This window comes from Pinus tabuliformis, chromosome 7 (assembly GCF_031772625.1).
Source record: "Pinus tabuliformis cultivar Carrire ecotype Pingquan chromosome 7, CPIR1, whole genome shotgun sequence".
Lineage (NCBI taxonomy): Eukaryota > Viridiplantae > Streptophyta > Pinopsida > Pinales > Pinaceae > Pinus > Pinus tabuliformis.
In genome coordinates this window covers 446674412-446683125 of record NC_142293.1, presented here as the reverse complement: position 1 = coordinate 446683125, position 8714 = coordinate 446674412, and the positions used below count along the sequence as shown (strand labels likewise).

General features: G+C 34.9%; 1 pseudogene; it reads right to left on the bottom strand.

Annotated features, from left to right (window-relative positions):
* Nucleotides 1-4352: 4352 nt before the first annotated feature.
* On the bottom strand, nt 4353-4919 carry LOC149247896 (uncharacterized; annotated as a pseudogene).
* Between the last annotated feature and the right edge of the window lie 3795 nt (nt 4920-8714).

Below are 8714 nucleotides of genomic sequence, written 5' to 3'. Positions count from 1 at the left end.
TCTTATAATTTTTGCTTAATTCAGAATCTTGATAACAGGCCAACACATTTTCACACATATATTGTAATTGTTTGTAAGACTAATATTGGAACACTTGTAATGCATGTTGCTTTAACCTGTGTTGAAATAATTGAATTATTTTGGTTTCTCTAACACATATGTTTATGAAAATGTGTTGTATAAGTTGTTAATGTTTTCCTACTTGCATGGGCTGCCTCACCGGACATTAGACAAAACATTTCACATAAACTTGTTATAATGACTATCACACTCGCACAGACTACTCTGTTGAGTGTTGTGCATGCTATCCCTTATTGTGTGTTTTTGATTTCTGCATCCTTGTGGACTACTCCTCTGGAAGCTATGCATGTCATGTTGTGTTGTGTTTCTCTGACAGAGTTGGGACTCTTCCCTTTCAACTGGAGACTCGCTTCCACCCTCTCTCAGCGGTGATAGAACCTTGACACAAGTAACACTAGCACTCATCAAGCACGCGAACCTTGTTGTTCAAAGACAAAGAAAACCACTTTCATATGCTGACAAGCAAGAGCTAAGGAAAACATTTAAGATAAGTGCACCCGAGCAATCATACTAGATTGGAATCCTACACCAAACGGTGTGAGGTCTAGTTGGGACTTGATACTAGGGAGATCCCTAGAATGTTGGTGGGTCCAACATCATCAAAACGTTACTAGAGGATTGATGAATGCATGGACTAACAAGTGTTTTTACAACTAGTTAGAGAGGGGTTAGAGCTTTCTTTGTAATTATCACATTAAATTCAAAAACTTATTATCAAATATGAATTCATGACCCCTAGCATTCATGTTTACCATATGTTTGACGAAGTGTATATCATGTACTAAGCAAGTCCAAGTCAAGATATTGTTCAAGTTTGAATGTTTGGCATTGTTGTCATCTTAATCATGATCTTAGAATGTTACAGGTAGTTTTGCGTAGTAGTACGAAGCCTGGCCTGAAAAAGTGTCATAGATTTTGCGACCACATGCTCTGAACTAGAAATTTGGGGTCATAACCGTTGACAGCGAGGAATTTATGTGCATTTATAGCCTTCCAACTGCATCCACAAAGTGTCAAGGGTGCAGCTGGGGGGTAAAATTTGTGAAAAATAGTACTAGATCAAGGATTTATCACCTGGGGTGGCTTGCAAACCCTTGAGTGGTTGGTTGTCCTTGTAGGTTGTCAGTTTCTTGTCAGTTTGTCGGACCAAATTCCATAACTAGTGCTTGGAGGTTGGGTCATGTCATAGTGACACTCATCTCATGTTTACCTTGTTGAACTTGTAAAAGTGAGTGAATGTAGGAGGAGGCATTACACATGAAGCATTGAGAAAAAGACTGATGAAATAAGTAGGGAAAACAAAAAGGTAAACTTGTTCATCCATGGAGTGTGTGTCACAATCTAGTAGGGAATGATTTCTTGTTGCTTGGATCTACTTCATTGATGATCTTAGTTCTAAAAGGGCCTACACCTGGAATTTCCTCCTCGATGTAGCAACCAAAAGGGTTGGGGTTTCTAGGATTCGTTACCTTGTCAACTGGCTGAGAAACAAAGGACTGGATTGGAGAACCAAATGACCCTTAGGCTAGAGAACCATGGCCATCGCCAACAAAGATGATTGAGGGTGACATAGACCTTGGATGGTCAGAGTGTAATTCGGAGGAGAAGAATGAAGGGGATGAAGGAAGCTCTGAATGTAAATTTAGAGCAATATCTCGAGAATGGTGGTGGACAGAGGTGAAAATGTGGCTAATGTGAATTTTGGACTCAACAATTGTTGGGACTCAGAAATGTCATATTTTCATCCACCTTTTTCTTCACTATTCCTTACATTTCATCATCCCATTAACCTTTTATCATATCATTTTCATACATACATTTGGGTTTCACCTCTTATTTTCCATTTTATTCATTTTTGTATTACAAGTGATTTATGATTAAATATTAGAAAATATACATATTTTTATATATATCTCAAGAATATGTGAGTTTTGTGATGTGTAGGAAATATGTGAAGAATTAATATCTCCTCCACCATATTAAGGAGATAATTATGCAAGCATATTCCTAAGGAGAAAATCATGGAGGATTTGGTTGGCATATCTTATCAATTCCTAAGAAAATCATGGAGGATTTGGTTGGCATGTCTTATCCAAGATATGTGAGAGATTTATGGAGGATTCAAAGGGATCATGTTTTGTAATAATGGGAAAGTAGTTAAAAATGCTTGAGAGATTTGTGGGATCATATCTTGTAATAATGGGAAATTAGTTGAGAGTGCTTGAGAGAATATTGGATATGTAATTATGAGATGGTTATCTTCCTCATGTATATAAGAGAGTTCTCTCTCTTCATTTTGATAATAATGAATAATAGAGAATGTTGTTTGTCATTCAAACTCTTCACATGTTGTATTGCTTTCCGGCTTTCCTAGTTAGTGTTTCAATGCTTTTCTAGGTTAATTTGATTTCAGTAATTTAGATTAGATTAGATTAGTTACACTTCAGTAATGCATATATAGTGCATGTGTCTCGTAATTCTACGAACCTCGGATTGACAAATTAGATAGTTGGGAAAATACTACAACATAATTAAATGAACATAGTTTCACCCAACATTTTGGCACCGTTGCCGGGGAGGCACAATGGATTGAAGTTTAGTTTGATTTTTCATGCAAGTGTGTTTAGACATGTTCCTAACTCCAAGGTGTTAAGGCATTAAGACGTGGGGAACATCCTACGCATCGCATTCGAGATACCGTAATGGGCTCGACCTCTTATGGATCACGGCATGTAGGGTGTGTTTACATTTATGCAAGTGTGAATTTCAATTTCTGCAGGTGTGTTTGATTTTCGCAACTGTGAAGATTGTTTGATAAATTCATGGTTCAAGGTTGTAATTGAAGAATTCAATTACTAAATTAATGAGTAGTCCTTGTAAGAGGGTTTAATTGAGTATTGAATTCAAGATTATCTTTGTGGTCTTTTTTTTTAATAAATTCAATTTTTAGTGTGCTGATTTGGAAGAATTCCTTTTTTAAAATGGTTAAACAATGAGTTTCAGTTTGGAACTACTCACTCAGATCCTAGCAGAAGTCGAGATCTCTTCTTCCTTGGAAGAGGAGATCTTGACAAGAATTAAAGGTTCGACTACTCCCCAAGAAACAAACAAAGATTCAACATCTGAAGAATCCTACGTCTGATGTCAAACAATCATTCGAATAGGAATTCGAGTAAGAAGAACAACAGATTGGAGAAGAAGAAGAGGAGTTACAACATGATCTAAGTGAGAGAAACTGTGCCTATCAAAGCTTTATCGAACAATGGTTCCAGGTAAGTACTAGATTAGATTTATCTTTTTATTTTTAGTTGATTTGCAGTTACAGCAACTAGAGTCATCCACTCTCGAATATTTTCATTTTTCATTTGAAAAATTTCTATTGAACCTATTGTTGTTACTGCTACGTGAGTGACTTCATTGGAAGTTTAATTACACGTAACTAATTTTTTTTTCTAATTATTATAGAGTAGGTAGGCTTTCATTTTTAGTTTTTGCTTTCATTTTCAGTTTTGCTTAGAATAAGTATTCTCTCCTCCGCACTTAGTGCAATCGCGAGGATCAGAAAATAGGGATGATTTAGACTAATTTCAAGAATAAATAAATGTTTTGCAATATGCTTGATCAAAAACATCTTTCAATATGCAAATCATTGTGTCCATTTGTTAAAAAATTAAGTCTAGAGAAAGTTTAGTTTCTTTCTAAATTTTGGTTTTTCATTGATTAAAAGAAAAAGATATATATATTTAAAAAAAAAAAAAAAAAACTAACCATTTTTGTTTTTAAAGATAGGATTAATTTTTGTTTTTAAAATAGGATTAATTTCATTTTCTAGACTGTTAATAATAAAAATAACAAAATAAAAAATAAATAAATAAATAAAACAGTCAACCAGCGCACTCATGTATGGTTTCACGGGTTATAGCTTGATAGTTGGAAGCTCTAAATCGGCAATGAACATTCTTTTCATCCAGGATTTGAATCTCAAATGTAAAATATTTCTTTAGATTCTTGACAATCATCACCAAAAATGGCAGTTTAATACCAAGTGTCACAGCAGGATCTGCAGGGCATGTGATGTATGTTGTGTTCACATTTGGGCCAACAATTTCCAGAACATCGGACTGAATATCCTCATCCTGTAACCGTTTAATCTGTCCATTTACAACTTCTTTGTCCCATATTTGAAATGCTTTACTCCTAAGGCTGTAGAGGATTTAAAGAAAACCAACTTGGAAAGTATTCTTGAACCTTGTATCCATCTCCTCACCTGGTAGATTTGGCATCTTCACTGATATTCTAGACCCTCATTGAAGATGATTGTTCAGCATTCTTCTCTTTATAAGCCTTTTTCTTATTTTTGAAAAGCTTTTTCCTCACAGTTGTTGCTGTGTCAGGTTCACAGATGTGATCCATTTTCAATGAATAAGCAAAATGCTCAATTGTATGTTTCACTTTCTCAGCTGCTGATTCTATAGGAACATCCCGGAAGTTCAATTCATGATCACCATCAATTGTGTGTTTCAACTTCTCAGCTAATTCTATAGGAACATCCAGAAAGTTCAATTCATGAGCACTATCATATTGAGGATCAGTAGTCTCAGTTGATTGATAATTAGATGATGGTTTTATGGACCTGTGAACTTTAACGGATGAGACAACAACACTAGTTCTTTTTGTTCGCCAAAATGATCCTGGTGGAGAAGATCTTTGGGTTGTCACAGCGGGTCTTGCAAAGGGCCATACATGTATGAATCTAAGGTCAAATACTCTACCAATGCTCTCAGAAATGGCTTGCGTCGACTTCTCTGGGGGCGCTTGCTAATTCAATTACACTTCATTGGAAAATACGATCTCCTTGCTCTGAAAATTCTTGTTTTATGTGTATATCTAAAATACTTTTTTTTTTAATAAATAAATAAATAAAAAAAATGATAACTTTTGTTTTTTTTTAATTTGTTATTTATTATTAATAAAAAATAAAAATAAAAATAAACAAAAAAAAATAAAATAAAAAAATTGCCCTCATTCATTCATAATACTTGTTCCCTAAGAAATACAAAAGCCTTTTCAAATGTTTTCAATCAATTTTCGTGCAAACCAATAAAAACATTTTGAAAAAGTATTGCAAAATCAATAAGTACATTGCATGGGGACATGCAATATTTCTAGTTGGGGGGAAATACAAGTATGTTGGAATTTATCATTGTGGGCAAGAGCTAGGATTCATATACTAACAAGTGAAATGAGATTGGTGTTATGTGTAGGTCAACAAGAAGCTTATGCAGAAAGCTCAACATTCCAATGCGACACCCTTTTCATCCATAATTAGTGTGACTTTGAAAAATAATTAAAAAAATGGACATTTCATAAATTCTTGAAAATAAGCTAATTTGTTTTTGAGTCACTTCATACAGGAATGATCGATGGAGATGGCACACAAAGGTGAAATTTTTTATGCAGGAATGGTGCTAAGTTTTTCAAAGTGAAGACAATCTAATGCAAAAGTGATTTTTCGAAATCACAATGAAACATGCATCATTGACGCTTGAAGGAACTAACTCTTCACTGCACATATCATGACATTTTCCACTACAAAAAAATCCTTTTGCGTCATGACTACTCACCCTTTTCCTTCCAAACGCCTAGACCATCCTTGTGTTGTAGCCCATCTTCCATTACCTTATCTTTCACGACTTCATGCACGCCTATTTTTTTGAATCGCATACATTCGTTTATCCTTTTCAGTTAATTTTGCCTTCTAGTTTTCCTTTTGAATAAAACTCATTCCCTTTCCATGATTACATTCCCTTGATTTCCTCACCATGCTGAACCACACTACTTGTCTGTGAGTTCTTTCCCTTTATAGTCCTACCAAATCTTTTGTACAAAATCGCGTTGACTGATGTGGGATTCCTTAAGGCCCACCTTTCAACAAGTCTTGTCCCATCGACATCAACACCTTATATGGGAAATAGACTAGAGTTCCTTTTGAGTACCTTAAGACTTGCATTCCTTAATGGCAAGCTCTCTCGCTGACGATCATGGGAATACATCAATGTCCCTTGATCTTCAGATCTTGCAAGTGGCTCGACCTCAACACATCCATTCGCACTTCGCAAGATGTACTCTGGTACCTTGGCACTCATTGACATCAATGGTGAGTTGCCTCACATTGGTTCACAGCATACATCAATGGCCGGTAATCCAATGATTTCTATTCATGCTCGACATCAACACATTCATTCGCATGTTTAGAATTGTACCATCGGGTTTGTAGCGGGTGAATACTATACACTTTTTCACAACTCCCTCAGCAGTTATAGCAACATGAATTCTGATCTATGGGAGTACCACAGTTCCACTTTCAACGTTTATCTTTTCCATGACTTAGCATCAGTAGTTTAGATTCCTTCATTTCCCAGGATCTAGTTACAACAACATCAGTCACATTTTCCTGATGCAGCAGCAGCAGCAATTACATTCCTATTGCATAATTCATCATTCTTGGGTAAGTAGAGGTATGTTGTTTTCTAATCTTTAATCATGCGATTCCTTATATGCTAACTTGAATATTTTGGAAATTTCCCTCACCATGCTACATTTCCTTTCATGAGCCATGTCAAGTTGCATGAGGACATGCAACCAATTCAGTTTATGGGGGGAGAACTATATTCACTTCCATGATTCCATTTCTTCACCACTATCACTCCATTTACCATTCACCAACATTTATTTTCCAATCATACTTTGTTGCACTTTGCTTCATACGCAATATTGGCATGCTTCATTAATATTACAAAAGGGCTTTCTTATGCACATTATGATTTCCAGTGAGTTTTTACATTATTATTGAAGAAAAGAGAACGGAAAATGAAATGAATGTTGTTAACACAAGAACTAACAGTCTTTGTATTCATGGTTGTCACACAAGAACCAACCATAAGAAAATGTAATTTGTTACTCATGTCTTTCACATATCCTGGAAACATTCATTATTAAAAGACATCAGCATGTAAAGCCAAAGTTCAAAATGCCAAATGTTCTTAAAGAGACCCATGCATGGTAGCATGAGGGCATGCAACAAGTTCAATTGGGGAGGATGTTGGGACTCAGAAATGTCATATTTTCATCCACCTTTTTCTTCACTATTCCTTACATTTCATCGTCCCATTAACCTTTTATCATATCATTTTCATACATAAATTTGGGTTTCACCTTCTTATTTTCCATTTTATTCATTTTTGTATTACAAGTGAATTTATGATTAAATATTAGAAAATATACATATTTTTATATATATCTCAAGAATATGTGAGTTTTGTGATGTGTAGGAAATATGTGAAGAATTAATATCTCCTCCACCATATTAAGGAGATAATTATGCAAGCCTATTCCTAAGGAGAAAATCATGGAGGATTTGGCTGGCATATCTTATGCAATTCCTAAGGAGAAAATCATGGAGGATTTGGTTGGCATATCTTATCCAATTCCTAAGAAAATCATGGAGGATCTGGTTGGCATGTCTTTTCCAAGATATGTGAGAGATTTATGGAGGATTCAAAGGGATCATATTTTGTAATAATGGGAAAGTAGTTAAAAATGCTTGAGAGATTTGCGGGATCATACCTTGTAATAATGGGAAATTAGTTGAGAGTGCTTGAGAGAATATTGGATATGTAATTATGAGATGGTTATCTTCCTCATGTATATAAGAGAGTGCTCTCTCTTCATTTTGATAATAATGAATAATGGAGAATGTTGTTTGTCATTCAAACTCTTCACATGTTGTATTGCTTTCCTGCTTTCCTAGTTAGTGTTTCAATGCTTTTCTAGATTAATTTGATTTCAGTAATTTAGATTAGAGTAGATTAGTTCCAATTCAGTCCTGCATATATAGTGCATGTGTCTCGTAAGTCTACGAACCTCAGATTGACAAATTAAATAGTTGGGCAAATACTACAACAAAATTAAACGAACATAGTTTCACCCAACATTTTGGCGACGTTGCCGGGGAAGTGCAACTTGAAGGATTTAGTAATTATTTTATGCATTTGTTTTTATGGGATAATTTGTGGAACTTGGTGACAGCAGGTTCGTAAAGGAGTTCAAAATGTGGATCATTTTTATTTTTTCACATAGTTAATTTAAATTTAGTTTTAAACCCCTCGTTTCTCACTAATCCATCTACGGATGAGGGCTTTCACAATGTTGAACAAGTACTTCTTGGAGAGCAAGGAAAACAACCTTGATCCAACTCTAAGACAGGATTGTCACATACTTGTAAAACATAACGTAAAATTTTTAAATCTTGATGTGAACATGTTCGAATTTTTAATCCGTAGATGGCTCCATTGGAAGCATTCTTTTACTTAGAAAATAAAACATCTTTCAAGTTAATGTAGAATAGATTAGAAAAATAAAAAAGAGATCTCATTAGAAGTCATTTGAAGTTGTTATCATTAGAAGTTTTGTTTTCAAAAAATAAATCATCATGAATAAATTCAGTGGCACATCTTTCCATTTCTATGTCTTGTTTCTGTATCACGGGTGAGCCAGGAGCTTAATTATCGGAAAGCCTTGTCTTCTGAGAGTCTAAACACCCCCGTGACATTGCAGAAAGAGTGTAGATAATG